The 22,310-nt window shown below is 45.8% G+C and overlaps 1 non-coding gene across 1 annotated transcript; it reads right to left on the bottom strand.

Annotated features, from left to right (window-relative positions):
* Positions 1 to 6,616: 6,616 nt before the first annotated feature.
* On the bottom strand, positions 6,617 to 6,749 carry LOC134352404 (U11 spliceosomal RNA). Its single transcript, XR_010019401.1, has one exon. It is a non-coding gene; the product is annotated as a U11 spliceosomal RNA (small nuclear RNA).
* Between the last annotated feature and the right edge of the window lie 15,561 nt (positions 6,750 to 22,310).

Genomic DNA, 22,310 nt, shown 5'->3' with positions numbered 1-22,310 from the left:
TGATCATCCTGGATGTCCCAACAGCTGCAGCAGCCTGTGTGGGGACAAGGACCGAACTAATGAAGACTTTTATACACAATGGGAGTCCAGGATGGAGATAACTGTGGGGGGGGGGGGGAGGCGTCTAAAATGAAATATCCAGAGTAAAGTTAATACTTAACTTGAAAGGACCACAGTGTGCTGGGGCCAGCAGGACATTGTGTCTGTTCCTTGCTGAGGAAGGTCACGGCTAAGAGACGATGTGCTGCCATTGAGAGAGTCCAGGGTAGGTTCACAGGGATTATCCTGGGAATGAAAGGGTTAACATATAAGGAGCTTTTGATGGCTTTGGGGCTGTACTGACTGGAGTTTAGAAGAATGAAGTGAGGTCTTATTGAAACCTAGTGAAAGACCTAGATAGCGTGGATGTGTGCAGGATGTTTCATACAGTGGAGACCAGAGGGCACAGCCTCAGAATTGAGAGGTTGTCCCTTTAGAACAGAGATGAGGAGGAATTTCTCCAGTCAGTGGGTGGGGAATCTGGAATTCACTGCCACATATGGCTGTGGAGGCCAAGTCTTCGGGTGTAGTTAAGGCTGATGTTAGTAAAGTTATGGGGAGAGGGCAGGAGAACGAGCCCCTCCACTCCGTCCGCCACAACAGACAGGATCTCCCGGTTGCCACCCACTTCAACTCTGCTTCCCACTCCCATTCAGATATGTCCATACATGGCCTCCTGTACTGCCATGATGAGGCTAAACTCAGGTTGGAGGAGCAACACCTCATATACCATCTAAGTAGTTTCCAGCCCCTTGGCATGAACATACAATTCCCCAACTTCCGTTAATTCCCTCCCCCTCCCTTCCCCTATCCCTATGTCACTCTGCCCCCCTCCCCCAGCTGCCTATCACCTCTCTCATGGTTCCGCCTCCTTCTACTACCCATTGTGTTTTCCCCTATTCCTTCTTCACCTCCCTGCCTCTCCTCCCCCACCCCTTTATCTTTCCCCTTACTGGTTTTTCACCTGGCACCTACCAGTCTTCTCCTTCCCACCCTCCCCCACCTTCTTTATAGGGCCTCTGCCCCTTCCCTCTTCAGTCCTGACGAAGGGTTCCGGCCCAAAACATCGACCGATCTTTTCCACGGATGCTGCCCGACCTGCTGAGTTCCTCCAGCGTGTTGTGAGTGTTGAATGGGATCATATATCAGCCATGATGGAATGGCGGAGCCGAGGCTGACTGGTCCAATTCCGCTGCTATGCCTTATGCTCCCAATTCTCCAAATAAGATGAAGTTTGCATTTTGAAACAGTCAGCTGTGGATTTTTGCATTTTAAAACACGGTTAGATGTTGTCAGTGGAGGTGGGACCAGGGACAGTCTGTGCTCTGAATATCACACCATCCTGGGGCTGGTCACGATGTTCCGGGCTGGAGGTACTTGAACATTTTTAAGTGCAATATTAATTCACTGAAGCTTTTGGGCTTCAGTACAGGTTGATGTCTGAATTAAATAATGAAGACTCCTTGAACACTTACCTCTGTTCCAGATTTACCTGGGCTCTTAGTGTGTGCAAGATTACAGCTCAAGGTGTCGGAGTTCAATTCTGGGCTTTTCTGTAAGAAGTCCGTGGAATGCCTGGGTTTCCTTCGGGTGCTCTGGTTTCCTCCTACAGTCCAGAAACATAATTGGTCATTGTAAATTGTCATGTGATGAGGCTGGTGTTGGATCGGTGCATTGCTGGGCAGTGTGGCTCGAAGGGGAGGACTGCGAGGGCCTGCACTGTGCTACGTCTCTGAATAAATACTTGCATACTGTACAGACAGAACAAACGCAGACTCCCGCGGCCGCGATTCATTCAGTGTATTACAGTACATACAGAACAAACGCAGACTCCCGCAGCCGCGATTCACTGGGTGCGTTACAGTACAGACAAATCAAACACAGACTCCCGCGGCCGCGATTCGCTCAGTGCGTTACTGAACATACACAGCAAACACAGACTCCCGCAGCCGCGATTCACTCGGTGCGTTACAGTACAGACAATTCAAACGCAGACTCCCGCAGCCGTGATTCATGTGAGGTACGTTAGTTGATACATGTGAGAATAATACACAATTTAATGTAATTTTCTTTCACACCCAATGTATGAGAAACCTGACAGGCAAGAATTGGCACCAAATTAAGGAAGGAAGAAGGAAGCACAGATTGTCCATAAAGTGGATGAAAATATAATCTACTAGCCATACTTAATTGTCAGCTGTTGGCCGTTCCAGATGTGTTCCTGTGTTCCCAGTGTGGCTTCTGACGCTTGGCGTCCTCACTCACTGAGACAGGCGGGACCAACTCTTCTCTGGATACGGACACCCACCCAGTCAAAGTGCTAAACTGGAAGGTTGGTGGGGGGCTGGAATATCCTGGGGGCTTCGAAAGTAATGCAGAGATGTGTCTTGCTGCTGACAGTACTGAAGTTTGAAAACTATTGTGCACTGCAATGCTGCTGAATGTGTATCTCTGATTTCCTCTGAGAATTGGTGTCTCTTTATTATGTTGAACCTGTGTTTTTAACTGTAAAGGAGTGTGGTTACCGAGCAAATTAATTAATCTTCGGTTTAATGGTCTGATTTAAAATCCTACCAATGGGAATTTTGTTAATTAGTTTGATCAGGAAACTGTCAAGTGTAATATCTCAATTTATTTTTTTTTATTAAGTGCAATTGTGAACAATAGCCAGATCAGAAATGCTGATCAAGTCAATTAGTTCTCAAAGAGAACTCTGATAGGCCAATCAGACGGTTCACTGCTGCTCAGCGATAGAACAGGCACAAGGGTGGCTATCCCCTGTACCCCAGAAACACACCTGAGCAGTGTGGCAGAGGTATGTGCTATGCATGACCTGATCTAAAACTATAGAAACTACAGCACAGAAACAGGCCTTTTGGCCCTTCTTGGCTGTGCCAAACCATTTTCTGCCTAGTCCCACTGACCTGCACACGGACCATATCCCTCCATACGCCTCCCATCCATGTATCTGTCCAATTGATTCTTAAATGTTAAAAAAGAACCCGCATTTACCACCTCGTCTGGCAGCTCATTCCATACTCCCACCACTCTCTGTGTAAAGAAGCCCCCCCTAATGTTCCCTTTAAACTTTTCCCCCCTCACCCTAAACCCATGTCCTCTGGTTTTTTTCTCCCCTTGCCTCAGTGGAAAAAGCCTGCTTGCATTCACTCTATCTATACCCATCATAATTTTATATACCTCTATCAAATCTCCCCTCATTCTTCTACGCTCCAGGGAATAAAGTCCTAACCTATTCAACCTTTCTCTGTAACTGAGTTTCTCAAGTCCCGGCAACATCCTTGTAAACCTTCTCTGCACTCTTTCAACCTTATTTATATCCTTCCTGTAATTTGGTGACCAAAACTGAACACAATACTCCAGATTCGGCCTCACCAATGCCTTATACAACCTCATCATAACATTCCAGCTCTTATACTCAATACTTTGATTAATAAAAGCCAATGTACCAAAAGCTCTCTTTACGACCCAATCTACCTGTGACGCCACTTTTAGGGAATTTTGTATCTGTATTCCCAGATCCCTCTGTTCCACTGCACTCCTCAGTGCCTTACCATTAACCCTGTATGTTCTACCTTGGTTTGTCCTTCCAACGTGCAATACCTCACACTTGTCTGTCTTAAACTCCATCTGCCATTTTTCAGCCCATTTTCCCAGCTGGTCCAAGTCCCTCTGCAGGCTCTGAAAACCTTCCTCACTGTCTACTACACCTCCAATCTTTGTATCATCAGCAAATTTGCTGATCCAGTTTACCACATTATCATCCAGATCATTGATATAGGTGACAAATAACAATGGACCCAGCACTGATCCCTGTGGCACACCACTAGTCACAGGCCTCCACTCAGAGAAGCAATTCTCTACCACCACTCTCTGGCTTCTTCCATTGAGCCAATGTCTAATCCAATTTACCACCTCTCCATGTATACCTAGCGACTGAATTTTCCTAACTAACCTCCCATGCGGGACCTTGTCAAAGGCCTTACTGAAGTCCATGTAGACAATATCCACTGCCTTCCCTTCATCCACTTTCCTGGTAACCTCCTTGAAAAACTCCAATAGTTTGGTCAAACATGACCTACCACGCACAAAGCCATGTTGACTCTCCCTAATAAGTCCCTGTCGTGTTGACTCATAACAGATCATGTTCACGGTGGAACAGCTTGGTCAAGGATGGGGTGATCAGCACTGATGGACAAATTATATCTCCACTACCCCTAGGAATCTTCAATTGGAAGATTCCTTCTTCAGCCCTTTACCTTCTCCACCTATCACCTCCCAGCTTCTTCCTTCATCCCTCCTTCCCCTCACTTGGTCTCAACCTTCATAATTTCCTCCTTCCCCACTCCTCCCTCCTCCCCAACCATAGTTCGGCTTCTTTCTCCCTTTCCAGTCGCAATGAAGGGTCTCGGCCAGAACATCAAGTGTTTATCCCCCTCCATAGATGTTGCCCGACCTGCTGAGTTCCTCCAGTGTTTTGTATGAGTTACTCTGGGTGACTAATGGCCTTTGGGGAATTAAATCCATGTTCTTGCCTAGTGGAGACCTCGTTTGATCTCTGTTCCACAACAATCTCATTAATTCACAAACAAGAAAATCCGAGCAACACACAAAAATGCTGGAGGAACGCAGCAGGCCAGGCAGCATCGATGGAAGAAAGCAGAGTCGATGATTGGGGCCAAAACTCTTCGGCAGGACTGGGGAAAAATATCTGAGGAGTAGATTTGAAAGGTGGGAGGTGATGGGTGGGTGGGCAAGGAAATAATATGAGACAGGGACAAAGGGATGGGAAATAGTGAAGTGGGGGTATTACTGGATGTTTGAGAAATCGATATTCGTGCCATCAGGAATATAAGGTGTTGTAAGTGCGCTGTCAGGATGAGGCCACACTTGGGTTGGAGCAACAACACCTTATATTCCATTTGGGTAACTTCCAACCTGATGACATGAACATTGTTTTCTCAGATTTCCTGTAATGCCCCCCAACACTTCACCATTTCCCATCCTTTTTCCTCTGGTACTCCTCCCCCTCGCCCTTTTCTTTCTTCCATGGAATCGGAGGGCAAACTACAAATCCAGAGAAAAGATCAACAGCCACTAAAGGTGGGCCACATCCCGTGGTGATCAAAATAAACAATTTTATTTAATTACAAATAATGAACTGTCATCCACTGTTACTTTGCACTTTTGAATATGAAATTCCATTTTTTTATTAAATTGCCTTTCAGTAAAAGCTGAAATTTAACAATTTATAAATCAAATGTTTATCTTTTAAATTCCAAACTTTGCTTTGTTTTTTTAAATATATAAACAATTGAAAGAATCAAATTATGATTGTAGATTATCTGCTGCTGTCGGGTCTTGAAGACAGCCAGAGACTTATTCCCAGAGCAGAAATGACGGATAGGAGAGGGCACAATTTTAATGTGATTGGAGGAAATGGGGGGGAGGGGGGGAATGTCAGAGGTAGGTTTTTTTTTTTACAGAGTGGTGGGTGTATGGAATATCCTGCCAGGGGTGGTAGTAGATTGAGATACATTAGGGAAACCCAAGACACTCTTAGATAGGCCCATGGACGATAGAAAAATGGAGGGCTGTGTAGGAGGGAAGGGCTTGGATTGTTCTTGGAGCAGGTTAAAAGGTCGGCATAACTTTAAATGCAACTAAATTATATAAAGCACTATTCCAAAATTAATAATACAGAACATGAGTACAAAAACAATAACCAGCAGGCTCAATCTGAGGTCGGGACATATGGGGGCGCGTTCAAGGGAATTGTAAGTAATTGTAACCCTTGCCAACAGACTTGGTCTACTTAAGAGACGTATACAGGTAGACTAGCACACGAGGAAAATCTGCAGATGCTGGAAATCCAAGCAACACACACAAAATGTTGGTGAAACACAGCAGGCCAGGCTGCATCGAAAGGAAGAAGTACAGTTGACGTTTCAGGCTGAGACCCTTCATCAGGACTAACTGAAAGAAGAGATAGTAAGAGATTTGAAAGGGAGAGATCTGAAATGATGGGAGAAGACAGGAGGGGGAGGGATGGAGCCAAGAGCTGGACAGGTGATTGGCAAAAGGGATACGAGGCTGGAGAAGGGAGAGGATCATGGGCCGGGAGGCCTGGGGAGCGAGAAGGGCGGGTGAGAGGAGCGTCACAGGAAGATGGAGATCAGGGAAGGAATTATAGTCAGACAGAGAGAGAGAGAAAAAGGGAAACAATAAAAAATAGTAAATAAATAAGGGACGTGTAATAAGGAGAGGTAGGGCATTAATGGAAGTTAGAGGAGTCACTGTTCATGCCCTCAGGTTGGAGGCTACGCAGATGAAATATAAATCCGTTCCTCCAACTTGAGTGTGGCTTCATCGGAGTGTCCTCTACTGTCAAGATGAGAGTGACAGGTCGGGCCAAGACCTTTCATCAGAACTGGAGAACAAAGATGAGGAGGTGGGAGAGAGGCCGAAGAGTACAAATCATTGGGTGAAACGGGAGAGTCGCGTTGATTGGTGGTGTGAGAATCAGGCGGAACTGGATCTATTTTTCAAACTGACCAATGGGGGCGCCGGGACAATCGATCACCAGCAGCCCCTCGGAACAAAAATTGTGCTTCCGAAATCTCTTGATATCGATTCCGCACGGGGAAAGCGCGAGCCTCCCCCGTGTGCCACTCACGGCAGAAACCCTTTTACCGAGAGGCCGGCAGAGCCGCCGCCTGGCCGGCAGCGCTGCACCGCACACTCGGGGTGAGCACCGTGCACACCCGCGGCCGGGCCTCTCCACACACGCGTGTGACGGCGACGGCTCAGAGAGCGACGGGAATATTTACCACAAAAATACGCTGGGCTCACCGAAAGTGAATAAACTATACAAATTGTCGCAGAGAATTTCGGGAATTAACTGGCGCGTCTGCGTCAGACACGCCAACAGGGGGCGCGGCAGAGTCTCCGCGGTCGGACTGCGGCGAAATCCAGCCAAGTGTTAATAAACAGCTGATGTATGTTACCCTATTACAGGTACCGCGAAATATGCCGCTGCTAGAGCACTCAAGTTATTGCAAGGCTTTTGCTCAGCAGACCTTGGACCGAAGTGGTGTTAAACTTTGATCAGTAAATACAGTAGTGTGAGTCATTACGCTTGTCTGATCGAAGCTAGCAACTTTAACACTACCCTCGCAGGCTGTCTTTCTGCCCAAGTTTCAGGTGCGCAGGTCATCAAGGATCTTTCCAATGTGACCTTCGACGATTGAAGTTCAGTTAAACGGAAGAGAGGTGCTGATAATGTCGGTATCGCCTGCGAGGTGTGAGACAAGTAACCATATAACAATTACAGCACAGAAACAGGCCATCTCGGCCCTTCTAGTCTGTGCCGAACTCTTACTCTCACCTAGTCCCACCGATCTGCACTCAGCCCATAACCCTCCATTCCTTTCCTGTCCATATATCTATCCAATTTAACTTTAAATGACAACATCGAACCTGCCTCAGCCCTTCTGCTGGAAGCTCGTTCCACACAGCTACCACTCTCTGAGTAAAGAAGTTCCCCCTCATGTTACCAGTGTCGGCGCCAGAGATTTTTTCTTGCTGGTGCTACGGAGGGGCTCAATGATTCAGTGACGGTGCTGAGGGATGCACTGTACGGTGTTACATACCCCGTAACTGGGTTGCCAAACCAGCAGAAATGGATCACGCAGTTGGAGTCTGGATTACTAGAACTAAGAAAGTTTTATTAAAGAAACAAGCAACACAGTACTCTACTCAAAAGGATAATAAATGCAACAGTTCAGCAATGATAAACACACATGTACACAGAATTAAGATAACAGGATTAATCAAGCTCTATCGTTGTCTAGGGGTAAATGACCGGTTTCAAAGTGACGCAAAGTTCAGTTCAGTTCGCAGTAATCGCTGCCGTGGCGATGGACAGTGGGGGGAAGGAGAGAGAGAGCAAAACGAATGAATATTCAAGGCTTCCAGACAGACCTTCGCAGTCAGCTTTCGGGCGAGCCCTTTGTGATGTCATCTGAGGTCACCGACCGTGACCCCTCCGTTTCCAGATACGAATCGTTTCCCTGCGGTGAACCCGGCACCCAGGCAAGGGTGGACACACACCAGGTTCCCGCCGATCGTGCCTTTCCACCCTGTGCATCTACGGCCCGATACTTCCCACCGACTTGTGAGAGACACACCGCTTCCAGGGTCTTGTTACCTCGGGTGTTGTGTGTGTCACCTTAGCGAACCTGTCCCTTTTTATCCCCCTGCTGGGGTATCGCCTGTCCATCACTTCAAACAGTTTGGGGTTCAAAGGGGGAGCCGATCTTGACAGCTCTCCTTCCTTCATTAACATCTCCAAATGCTGCTCCATTGTTTTCCTTATCTCTCTCTCTCCTGAAGACAGGTGGCAGACCAACTGCTGATTCCACTGGTGCCAGCACAGGACAGCTACATCGTAATCTATGTGTATTCTTGTCACAACGGTAATACGTATTCGCAAGGCCAGACGCGTGGCGTTAAAAAGTCAGTTTCAAGCATTATGTGCCGACTACAAATGCCTCCGTTGATCCACAAGCAACAGCAATTGACAGATCTAATATAGAAGTGAACTGTTACAGTGTCAACGGCATCGGAGACAACCTGGGCTACACGGAGCATCAACAAAAACAAACAGAGCATCCGAGCAACAGCGGACAAGGTGAATCACGCACCGATCCCGCAATCAGTGTCAAATGCGTGCTTTTCAACTGAAAAACACACCAACCCACTGCTATTCGCATTGCCAAATGATACACCGTTATTAAGGCAAACAACAGATGCAAGGCTTTACCAGGAGTTGGACAAGTCGTACACTCACCGTGCAATACCTCAATTAATTCGGCCATTGAACTTAAAACAAACATCAACAGAATCACCGCTTGGAAGGCTAAGCAAAACCAGAAGGCTTAATAGCAGTAAATGTAATATTTTAGGATTTGCAGGAAACATAAGCACTATGGGGTATCCCCACAAAATATTAATAATAATCAGCATTAGTCTTGGCCCAAATTTTTAAAAAAACAACTGCACTCACCATTGATGTTTTCAGAGAAGCACAATTCATTTGTGATTGGTGGCGAAAGCATCAGTGATTTTCTGGATGTCACTGTCTGTCCTTGCTTTAGTTTTATTTCCAGCAGACGCTGAACCTGATGTAGCTCTGCAGTCAGGTTCGCTTCAGTCACTCCATAGTACTGGGCCATTGGCCGAAGACAATTCTTGTCTAGGAAGAACTTGTGTTTGGGACTCAATGCTGAGTCAGAACACCCCGGGTCTCAATTGAGAACCGTCTTTTCATTTCAGTCAGAAGTCTGTCTATAACTGGATAGAAACAGTGCTTGCGAAGGTCATCAGAGGATGTGACAGGTGTGTGTTCAGTTTGGGCCTCAGCAACAAAATCATGTATGCGGCTGGGTGGCTGGGCCTGTCTCCTTTCATGTGGTCTGCTCTGTATACCGGCCTTGACACACAGGTCCCTAGCTCTTGCCTGAATTTCACTCCATGATTCCTCTCCCCATTTTGCTGAGAGTGCATCGACAACAGACTGATTCAAGTCCACAGCGGATGAAAGCTCCAAACTGGGAGATTGTAGCTGGCCTAACATGAACTTGGTGATTCGGAATAAATCCTCAAACAGAGAGAGAGAAGTAAAGCAAACTGCTCGTCAATCAGTCCATTTACAGCTCTGGCCTCCGTTTCCCTCCATGCATTTGGTTGACCCATATCCTGTAGTGTAGCTAGAATGGCAGGGAGTGATTTCCTTATAGCCCACAAAGCTGTATACTGCCATGCCCAGCATGTATCTGACAATTTTTTCAACTCCACGGGCTGTGCAGTTGATTGCAGTTATCTCTGTTTATTCATGAAAAGATCGTGGGCAACAGAGTTTGAAAAGAAGTTGTAAAGCAGCTGCACAGTTTCAAAAAAACTCACCTGCTTGTTGTACATTGCTCACGACATCCACTAAATCAAGGTTAAGTCTGTGAGCATGGCAGTGCATATATAATGCCTGCGGGACCTCTTGCCTGAACCTCTCTTGTACCCCGTTATCGCACCCGGACATCGCTGCCACCCCGTCATAACACTGGTCTATATATGCGTTCTTATCAATAACACACCTACCGGGCGAGTGTCCGTTCAATGCTTTTAAGAAGCGACCTTTCTGCGGGAGTGAAGTGCAAGAATTCTTCAAGCACTGTTTTGTTATTCAAATACCGCACCACCACTGATATTTGCTCCTTTTTACTCAAGTCTTTACTTTCATCCACCATGACGGCAAAATATCCAGCCTCCTTAATTTCTGCACTTATTTGATGTCTGACCATATCTGCCATAATACCCATAATTTCATTTTGGATATCGTGATGGGTGTTTTTTGCATTTCCAGGATTGTCCTCTTTTTTTTTTAGCTGCAGTCGTATCAAACTTCCCAGCAACAGTGAGCAGCTCAACAAAGTTTCCCCTATTGCCAGATCCATCATTCTCCCGGTGTCCTGGCTGGGCAACGCCTTGGCTCGCAGTATAGCGCAGAGACCCAACCACTGCTCTCGGACAATCTTTGCATGTCCTTTATCAGGCATATTTCCCAATCTGGAACCGTCTTGTTTTCTCAGTCTGAATTCGGCCCGCGCCTCCATCGCAAACTCACATGGTGGGTTTTGAAAGCTGCTGTCGCTTTCCGCCAGTTGCGGTAACCGGAGACTCAGAATAAAACTCCTTTGCTGATTACCAGACTGGCGAACAGTATTCCCACTCGGCAATTCAGACCGGCTCAGGCTGATTCCTCTGGATGAGCTCGTTTTCTGACTAAAAATCCACCCATTTCTCACGCCCGCCAAAATCGTGCACGTGCCAGGCCCGCGCTCGCGTGGCATCGGTTCGTCTCGCGAGACCACGGGTCTGCGCCTGGATGGAGAGTCAGTGACGTCACCACGATCAGCTGAACTGATCTGAGGACAGCAACGGCGAGACCTTGACAACGAACCAACAAGCAGAAGTGTAGAGTTTACAACTTTATTGCTGCGTGGGTGCTATGGCAATTGGGGGCGCTGGTTCACTAGATCAACTGGAGAAACAAGCTGTATTCAGAACTATACAGAGAAAGCAAAGCAGCTGCAGTCAATTTCTTGGTGGGGCTATTGCAATTTCTGCTGGGGCTGTAGCCCCAACTAGCACCACCTTAGCGCCTCCCCTGTATGTTACCCCCAAATTTTTGCCCTTTAACTCTCAACTCATGTCCTCTCATTTGAATCTCCCCCACTCTCAATGGAAAAAGCCTATCCACGTCAACTCTATCTATCCCCCTCATAATTTTAAATAACTCTATCGTTCCCCCCCCCCACCCGCCTCAACCTTCTACGTTCCAAAGAATAAAGACCTAACTTGTTCAACCTTTCTCTGTAACTTAGGAGATGAAACCCAGGTAACATTCTAGTAAATCTTCTCTGTACTCTCTCAATTTTGTTGACAACTTTCCTATAATTCGGTGACCAGAACTGTACACAATACTCCAAATTTGTCTTTATCAATGCCTTGTACAATTTCAACATTACATCCCATCTCCAGTACTCAATGCTCTGATTTATAAAGGCCAGCATACCAAAAGCTTTCTTCACAACCCTATCCACATGAGATTCCACCTTCAGGGAACCATGCACCATTATGAATTGACAATAAACTGGACTGGTCAAAGAACACTGAGGCTGTCTACAAGAAGGCTCAGAGCCATCTCTATTTCCTGAGGAGACTGAGGTCCTTTAACATCTGCTGGACGATGCTGAGGATGTTCTACGAGTCTCTGGTGGCCAATGCGATCATGTTTGCTGTTGTGTGCTGGGGCAGCAGGCTGAGGGTAGCAGACACCAACAGAATCAACAAACTCATTCGTAAGGCCAGTGATGTTGTGGGGATGGAACTGGGCTCTCTGACGGTGGTGTCTGAAAAGTGGATGCTGTCCAAGTTGCATGCCATCTTGGACAATGTCTCCTATCCACTACATAATGTACTGGTTGGGCACAGGAGTACATTCAGCCAGAGACTCATTCCACCGAGATGCAACACAGAGCGTCATAGGAAGTCATTCCTGCCCGTGGCCATCAAACTTTACAACTCCTCCCTTGGAGGGTCAGACACCCTGAGCCAATAGGCTGGTCCTGGACTTATTTCCTGGCATAATTTACATATTACTATTTAACTATTTATGGTTTATTAGTATTTAATTATTTATGGTGCAACTGTAACGAAAACCAATTTCCCCCGGGATCAATAAAGTATGACTATGACTATTATTCCTAGATCCCTCTGTTCTACTGCATTCTTCAATGCCCTACCATTTACCATGTATGTCCTATTTTGATTAGTCCTACCCCAATGTAGCACATCACACTTATCAGCAATAAACTCCATTTACCATCCCTCAGCCCACTCTTCTAACTGGCCTAAAATCTCTCTGTAAGTTTTGAAAACCTACTTCATTATCCACAATGCCACCTATCTTAGTATTATCTGCATACTTACTAATCCAATTTACCACCCCATCATCCAGATCATTAATATATATGAAAACAACATTGGACCCAGTACAGATCCCTGAGGCACACCACTAGTCACCGGCCTCCAACCTGACAAACAGTTATCCACCACTACTCTCTGGCGTCTCCCATCCAGCCACTGCTGAATCCATTTTACTACATCGATATTAATGCCTAACGATTGAACCTTCCTAACTAACCTTCCGTGTGGAACCTTGTCAAAGGCCTTACTGAAGTCCATATAGACAACATCCACTGCTTTACCGTCGTCAACTTTCCTAGTAACCTCTTTAAAAATTCAATAAGATTTGTCAAACATGAAAAAAGATTATGAGAGAAAACTGGCAGGGAACATAAAAACGGACTGTAAAAGTTTTTATAGATATGTAAAAAGGAAAAGACTGGTAAAGACAAATGTAGGTCCCCTGCAGACAGAAACAGGTGAATTGATTATGAGGAGCAAGGACATGGCAGACCAATTGAATAGTTACTTTGGTTCTGTCTTCACTAAGGAGGACATAAATAATCTTCCAGAAATAGTAAGGGACAGAGAGTCGAGTGGGATGGAGGAACTGAGCGAAATACATGTTAGTAGGGAAGTGGTGTTAGGTAAATTGAAGGGATTGAAGGCAGATAAATCCCCAGGGCCAGATGGTCTGCATCCTAGAGTGCTTAAAGAAGTAGCCCAAGAAATAGTGGATGCATTAGTGATAATTTTTCAAAACTCGTTAGATTCTGGACTAGTTCCTGAGGATTGGAGGGTGGCTAATGTAACCCCACTTTTTAAAAAAGGAGGGAGAGAGAAACCGGGGAATTATAGACCGGTTAGCCTAACGTCGGTGGTGGGGAAACTGCTGGAGTCAGTTATCAAGGATGTGATAACAGCACATTTGGAAAGTGGTGAAATGATCGGACAAAGTCAGCATGGATTTGTGAAAGGAAAATCATGTCTGACGAATCTCATAGAATTTTTTGAGGATGTAACTAGTAGAGTGGATAGGGGAGAACCAGTGGATGTGGTATATTTGGATTTTCAAAAGGCTTTTGACAAGGTCCCACACAGGAGATTAGTGTGCAAACTTAAAGCACACGGTATTGGGGGTAAGGTATTGGTGTGGGTGGAGAATTGGTTAGCAGACAGGAAGCAAAGAGTGGGAATAAACGGGACCTTTTCAGAATGGCAGGCGGTGACTAGTGGGGTACCGCAAGGCTCAGTGCTGGGACCCCAGTTGTTTACAATATATATTAATGACTTGGATGAGGGAATTAAATGCAGCATCTCCAAGTTTGCGGATGACACGAAGCTGGGTGGCAGTGTTAGCAGTGAGGAGGATGCTAAGAGGATGCAGGGTGACTTGGATAGGTTGGGTGAGTGGGCAAATTCATGGCAGATGCAATTTAATGTGGATAAATGTGAAGTTATCCACTTTGGTGGCAAAAATAGGAAAACAGATTATTATCTGAATGGTGGCCGATTAGGAAAAGGGGAGGTGCAACGAGACCTGGATGTCATTATACACCAGTCATTGAAAGTGGGCATGCAGGTACAGCAGGCGGTGAAAAAGGCGAATGGTATGCTGGCATTTATAGTGAGAGGATTGGAGTACAGGAGCAGGGACGTACTACTGCAGTTGTACAAGGCCTTGGTGAGACCACACCTGGAGTATTGTGTGCAGTTTTGGTCCCCTAATCTGAGGAAAGACATCTTTGCCATAGAGGGAGTACAAAGAAGGTTCACCAGATTGATTCCTGGGATGGCAGGGCTTCCATATGAAGAAAGACTGGATGAATTGGGCTTGTACTCGTTGGAATTTAGAAGATTGAGGGGGGATCTGATTGAAACATATAAGATCCTAAAGGGATTGGACAGGCTAGATGCAGGAAGATTGTTCCCGATGTTGGGGAAGTCCAGAACGAGGGGTCACAGTTTGAGGATAGAGGGGAAGCCTTTTAGGACCGAGATTAGGAAAAACTTCTCCACACAGAGAGTGGTGAATCTGTGGAATTCTCTGCCACAGGAAACTGTTGAGGCCAGTTCATTGGCTATATTTAAGAGGGAGTTAGATATGGCCCTTGTGGCTACGGGGGTCAGGGGGTATGGAGGGAAGGCTGGGGCGGGGTTCTGAGTTGGATGATCAGCCATGATCATAATAAATGGCGGTGCAGGCTCGAAGGGCCGAATGGCCTACTCCTGCACCTATTTTCTATGTTTCTATGACCTTCCATGCACAAATCCATGTTGACTGTTCCTAATCAGACCCTGTCTATCCAGATAATTAAATATACCATCCCTAAGAATATTTTCCATTAATTTACCCACCACTGATGTCAAACTTACAGGCCGATAATTGTTAGGTTTACTCTTAGAACCCTTTTTTAAACAATGGAACAACATGAGCAATACACCGTCCCCGATTCTAATGACAATTGAAATATTTCTGTCAGAGCCCCTGCTATTTCCACACTAACTTCCCTCAAGGTCCTAGGGAATATCCTCTCAGGACCCGAAGACTTATCCACTTTAATTTTCCTTAAAAGCGCCAATACTTCCTCCTCTTTAATCATAATAGTTTCCATAACTACCCTTCTTGTTTCCTTTACCTTACACAATTCAATATCCTTCTCCTTAGTGAATACCGAAGAAAAGAAATCATTCAAAATCTCCCCCATCTCTTTTGGTTCCACACATAGCCGTTCACTCTGATTCTCTAAGGGACCAATTTTATCCCTCACTATCCTTTTGCTATTAATATAACTGTAGAAACACATTGGATTTTTTTTACCCTACTTGCCAAAGCAACCTTGTATCTTCTTTTAGCTTTTCTAATTTCTTTCTTAAGATTCTTTTTACATTCTTTATACTCCTCGAGCACCTCATTTACTCCAAGCTGCCTATTTTTATTGTAGATATCTCTCTTTTTCCGAACCAAATTTCCAATATCCCTTGAAAACCATGGCTCTCTCAAACTTTTAACCTTTCCTTTCAACCAAACAGGAACATAAAGATTCTGTACTCTCAATATTTCACCTTTAAATGACCTCCATTTCTCTAATACATCCTTCCCATAAAACAATTTGTCCCAATCCACTCTTTCTAAATCCTTTCGCATCTCCTTAAAGTTAGCCTTTCTTCAATCAAAAATCTCAACCCTGGGTCCAGTCCTATCCTTCTCCATAATTATATTGAAACTAATGGCATTGTGATCACTGGACCTGAAGTGCCCCCCAACACATACCTCTGTCACCTGACCTATTTCATTCCCTAACAGGAGATCCAACACTGCCCCTTCTCTAGTTGGTACCTCTATGTATTGCTGCAAAAAACTATCCTGCACACATTTTACAAACTCCAAACCATCCAACCCTTTTACAGAATGGGCTTCCCAGTCTATGTGTGGAAAATTAAAATCTCCCACAATCACAACCTTGTGCTTACTACAAATATCTGCTATCTCCTTACAAATTTGCTCCTCCAATTCTCGCTCCCCATTAGGTGGTCTATAATATACCCCTATAAGTGTTACCACACCTTTCCCAGTCCTCAATTCCACCCAAATAGCCTCCCTAGATGAGCCCTCTAATCTATCCTGACAGAGCACCGCTGTAATATTTTCTCGGACAAGCAATGCAACACCTCCCCCTCTTGTCCCTCCAACCCTATCACACCTGAAGCAATGAAATCCAGGAATATTTAGTTGCCAATCACACCCCTCCTGTAACCATGTTTCACTAATAACTACAACATCATACTTCCAGGTATCAATCCATGCTCTAAGCTCATCCACCTTTCTTACAATGCTCCTTGCAGTAAAATAAATGCATTAAAGAAAATTTCCACCTCTTACTCTCTGTTTATCACTAACGTTGCAAACAACTTTACTATTTTCTTTTTCTCCCTTCTCCCCTACATCTGTTCCTACACTCTTGTTCCCCTCCCCCCTTGTATATAGTTTAAATCCACCGCAGCCTCGCTAGCAAACCTACCTGCAAGAATATTTGTCCCCCTCCAGTTTAGATGTAGACAGTCCAGCAGGAAGAACTCCCACCTTCCCTGGAATACTTCCCAATTATCTATAAATCTGAAGCCCTCCCTCCAGCACCGTGTCTTCAGCCACCTGTTGATCTGCGCTATCTTACTATTTCTAAACCCGCCTGCATGTGGCACTGGTAGCAATCCTGAGATTGCTGTCCTGGAGGTCCTGTCCTTTAACTTGGCACCTAACTCCCCAAAATCACCTTTCAGGACCTCCTCACTCTTCCTACCCACGTCATTGTTCCCTACATGGACCACAACATCTGGCTGCTCACCCTCCCTCTTGAGGATACCGAGAACTCGATCCAAGATATTGCAGACCTTGGCACCAGGGAGGCAACAGACCATCCGGGATTCTCAATCTCTTCCACAGAACCTCTTATCTATCCCCCTGACTATCGAATCCCCTATCTCTACTGCCTCTTTTCCCTCCTTCCCTTCTGAGCTGAAGTAGGTGATAGAACTTTCTACAGGGACACAATCGAGAGCATCCTGACTGGCTGCATCACTGCCTGGTATGGGAACTGTACTTCCCTCAATCTCAGGACTCTGCAGAGAGTGGTGCGGACAGCCCAGCACATCTGCAGTTGTGAACTTCCCATGATTCAGGACATTTACTAGGACCGGTGTGTAAAAAGGGCCCGAAGGATCATTGGGGACCCAAGTCACCCCAACCACAATCTACTCCAGCTGCTGCCATCCGGAAAATGGTACCACAGCATAAAAGTCAGGACCACCAGGCTCCGGGACAGCTTCTTCCGCCAGGCCATCAGACTGATGAACTCACGCTGACTTGAGTGTACTCTGTATTACATTGACTGTTCTATTTATTATAAATTACTATGATTGCACATTTAGAAGGAGACATAATGTAAAGATATAAGAAATAAAGTCAATTCAATTCTTTGGAATGGAAGAGTACAAGACTGAAGGACCACAGAACCATCGAACATTACAGCACAGAAACAGGCCTTTTGGTCCTTCTTGGCCGTGCCCAACCATTTTTCTGCCTAGTCCCACTGACCTGCATCTGGACCATATCCCCGCATACACCTCTCCGAGATAGAATGAATCAGAAATAATTATTTCCATTAGTGAGGGTTGTGGGGAGCATGTCAAAATGTCGAGGGTCAGAGGACTAAAGCAGTTTACGGAAAGGTTGTAGGGGAAACTGAGAACATGTTTCACCCAGAGTAGTGAGGATCTGAAAGCTGGCCCCCGTCATCCCCCCACATACGAGTCGTTGGTGGGTGTGAGCCTGCACAGCCATCACCTGCACACCAAGGACACTAAGCTGGGGCTGCCCTGGGGAGCATTTGGTAAGCCACTATTGTATGATTGATATCATCTCATTCGCAGTCTAAACATTGAGGAGTGGCTATGCTGCCTGTACCCAAGGGTTACAGACCCTGCGCCTCACCACCAAACCCCCACAAATGGACATTCCCCCAACACAGGTGCACTGGGCAGCTCAGTGGTAGATTTACAGCGCCTGTGACCCTGGTTCAATTCTTGCTGTTCTCTGTAGGGAGTTAGTACATTCTCTCCATCACCCTGTCAATTTACTGTGGGTGATCCAGATCCATAAGACCACAAGACAAAGGAGCAGAAGTCGGCCATTCGGCCCATCGAGTCTGCTCCGCCATTTTATCATGAGCTGATCCATTCTCCCATTTAGACCCACTCCCCCGCCCTCTCACCATAACCTTTGATGCCCTGGCTACTCAGATACCTATCAATCTCTGCCTTAAATACACCCAATGACTTGACCTCCACTGCTGCCCGTGGCAACAAATTCCATAGATTCACCATCCTTTGACTAAAAAAATTTCTTCGCATTTCTGTTCCGCATGTGTGCCCTTCAATCCTTAAGTCATGCCCTCTCGTACTAGACTCCCCCATCATGGGAAACAACTTTGCCACATCCACTCTGTCCATGCCTTTCAACATTCGAAATGTTTCTGTGAGGTCTCCCCTCATTCTTCTAAACTCCAAGGAATACAGTCCAAGAGCGGACAAACGTTCCTCAAATGTTAACCCTCTCATTCCCAGAATCATTCTAGTGAATCTTCTCTGTACCCTCTCCAATGTCAGCACATCCTTTCTTAAATAAGGAGACCAAAACTGCCCACAGTACTCCAAGTGATGTCTCACCAGCGCCTTATAGAGCCTCAACATCACATCCCTGCTCCTATACTCTATTCCTCTAGAAATGAATGCCAACATTGCATTCGCCTTCTTCACTACTGACTCAACCTGGAGGTTAACTTTAAGGGTATCCTGTACGAGGACTCCCAAGTCCCGTTGCATCTCAGAACTTTGAATTCTTTCCCCATTTAAATAATAGTCTGCCCGTTTATTACTTCTGCCAAAGTGCATAACCATACACTTTCCAACATTGTACTTCATTTGCCACTTCTCTGCCCATTCTTCCAATCTATCCAAGTCTCTCTGCAGACTCTCCTTTTCCTCAGCACTACCGGCCCCTACACCTATCTTCGTATCGTCAGCAAACCTAGCCACAAAGCCATCTATTCCATAATCCAAATCATTGATGTACAATGTAAAAAGAAGTGGCCCCAACACGGACCCCTGTGGAACACCACTGGTAACCAACAGCCAACCAGAATAGGATCCCTTTATTCCCACTCTCTGTTTCCTGCCAATCAGCCAACGCTCTATCCACGTATGTAACTTTCCTGTAATTCCATGGGCTCTTATCTTGTTAAGCAGCCTCATGTGTGGCACCTTGTCAAACGCCTTCTGAAAATCCAAATATACAACATCCACTGCATCTCCCTTGTCTAGCCTACTGGTAATTTCCTCAAAAAATTGTAATAGGTTTGTCAGGCAGGATTTTCCTTTAAGGAATCCATGCTGAGTTCTGCCTATCTTGTCATATGCCTCCAGGTACTCTATAACCTCATCCTTGACAATCAACTCCAACAACTTCCCAACCACCGATGTCAAGCTAACAGGTCTATAATTTCCTTTTTGCTTCCTTGCCCCCTTCTTAAATAGCAGAGTGACATTTACAATTTTCCAGGCCTCCGGCACCATGCCAGAATCTATCGACTTTTGAAAGATCATCGCTAATGCCTCCGCAATCTCCACAGCTACTTCCTTCAGAACACGAGGGTGCATTCCATCTGGTCCAGGAGATTTATCTACCTTTAGCCTATTCAGCTTCCTGAGTACTTTCTCTGTCGTAATTGTGACTGCGCACACTTCTCTTCCCTGCCACCCTTGAGTGTCCGGTATACTGCTGTCTTCCTCAGTGAAGACTGATGCAAAATACTCGTTCAGTTCCTCTGCCATCTCCTTATCTCCCATTACAATTTCTCCAGCATCATTTTCTATCGGTCCTATATCTACTCTCACCTGTCTTTTACTCTTTATATACTTGAAAAAGCTTTTAGTATCCTCTTTGATATTATTTGCTAGCTTCCTTTCATAGTTAATCTTTTCCCTCTTAATGACCTTCTTGGTTTCCTTTTGTAAGGTTTTAAAAACTTCCCAATCCTCTGTCTTCCCACTAATTTTTGCTTCCTTGTATGCCCTCTCCTTTGCTTTAACTTTGGCTTTGACTTCTCTTGTCAACCACGGTTGCATCCTTTTTCCACTCGAAAATTTCTTCTTTTTTGGAATATACCTGTCTTGCACCTTCCTCATTTCTCGCATAAACTCCAGCCACTGCTGCTCTGCTGTTTTTCCCGCCAGTGTCCCTTTCCAGTCAACTTTGGCCAGTTCCTCTCTCACGCCACTGTAATTTCCTTTACTCCACTGAAATACCGACACATCAGATTTCGGCTTCTCTTTTTCAAATTTCACAGTGAACTCAATCATGTTATGATCACTGTCTCCTAAGGGTTCCTTCACCTCAATCTCTCTAATCACCTCCGGTTCATTACACAATACCCAATCCAGTACAGCCGATCCCCTAGTGGGCTCAACAACAAGCTGTTCTAAAAAGCCATCTCGCAGACATTCTACAAATTCTCTGTCTTGAGATCCAGTGCCGACCTGATTTTCCCAATCAACTCGCATGTTAAAATCCCCCACAATTATCATAACACTGCCCTTCTGACAAGCCTTTTCTATTTCCAGTTGTAATTTGTAGTCCACATCCCTGCAGCTGTTTGGAGGCCTATAAATAACTGCCATCAGGGTCCTTTTACCCCTGCTATTTCTTAGCTCAACCCATAAAGATTCTGCACCTTCCGATCCTATATCACCTCTTTCTAATGATTTAACATCATTTCTTACCAATAAAGCCACGCCTCCCCCTCTGCCTACCTTCCTATCCTTCCGATACACCGTGTATCCTTGGACGTTCAGCTCCCAGAGACATGCATCCTTTAACCAGGTCTCAGTGATAGCCACAATATCATACCTGCAAATCTGTAGCTGTACAACAAGATCATCCACTTTATTCCTTATGCTGCGTGCATTTAAGTACAACACCTTAAGACCCAGTATTTGATACATTTTGCTTTGATTTCACTGCAACTTTATTGCACTGCAACTCATCCCAATGGCTACAAATTTGCCCCATCACCTGCCTGTCTTTCCTGACATCTTTACTGCTCACTATCTTAGATTTATTTCTGTTTTCCCCTTCCTCTGCTCTGTCATTCCGGTTCCCATCCCCCTGCCAAATTAGTTTAAACCCTCCCTAACAGCTCTATTAAACTTTCCCGCCAGGATATTGGTCCCCTTCGGGTTCAGGTGTAACCTGTCCTTTTTGATCAGGTCATACTTCCCCCAGAAGAGATCCCAATTATCCAAGAATCTGAAGCCCTGCCCCCTACACCAGTTTCTCAGCCACGCATTCATCTGCCTGATCCTACTATTCTTGCCCTCGCTAGCACGTGGCACAGGTAGCAATCCCGAGATTACTACCCTGGAGGTCCTGCTTCTCAGCTTCCTTCCTAACTCCTGGAAATCTCTCTTCAGGACCTCCTCCTTTGTCCTATCTATGTCATTGGTACCAACATGTACCAAGACAACTGGCTGCTCACCCTCCCCCTTCAGAATATTCAGGACCCGATCCGTGACATCCCGTACCCTGGCACTTTGGAGGCAACACACCATGCGAGTATCTCTATCAGGCTCACAGAATCTCCTGTCCATTCCCCTAACTATGGAATCCCCTACGACTACCGCATTTCTCTTCTCCCTCCTTCTCTCCTGCACAACAGTGCCAGACTCAGTGCCAGAGACCCAGTCACCGTGGGCGTCTCCTGTCAGGTCATCCCCCTCAACAGCATCCAGAACAAGATATTTGTTGCTGAGGGGGACAGCCACAGGTGTGCTGTCCACTATCAGGGCATTTCCCTTCCCTCTCTTGACAGTGATACAGTTTTCTGGCCCCTGTAGCCTAGGGATGACTACCTCCCTGTAGCTCATGTCTATCACCTCTTCACTTTCCCTGATAAGCAGTAGGTCACCAAGCTGCAGCTCCAGATCTCTAACACGATCTCTGAGGAGCTGCATCTCGGTGCACTTGGTGCAGATGTGGCCATCAGGGAGGCTGGAGGTCTCCCAGGATTCCCACATCTGACACCCTGAACAAAGCACTAACCCTGCAGGCATGCTATCTAATTCTACAGGAATGAAACAGGAAAAATAAGTCTACTCACCCACTTACCTCGCCA

The sequence above is a fragment of the Mobula hypostoma genome, chromosome 9 (genome assembly GCF_963921235.1).
Source record: "Mobula hypostoma chromosome 9, sMobHyp1.1, whole genome shotgun sequence".
In the NCBI taxonomy this organism is placed as follows: domain Eukaryota; kingdom Metazoa; phylum Chordata; class Chondrichthyes; order Myliobatiformes; family Myliobatidae; genus Mobula; species Mobula hypostoma.
The sequence above is the reverse complement of the archived record's forward strand: the minus strand, read 5'-3'. Positions and strand labels throughout refer to the sequence as shown.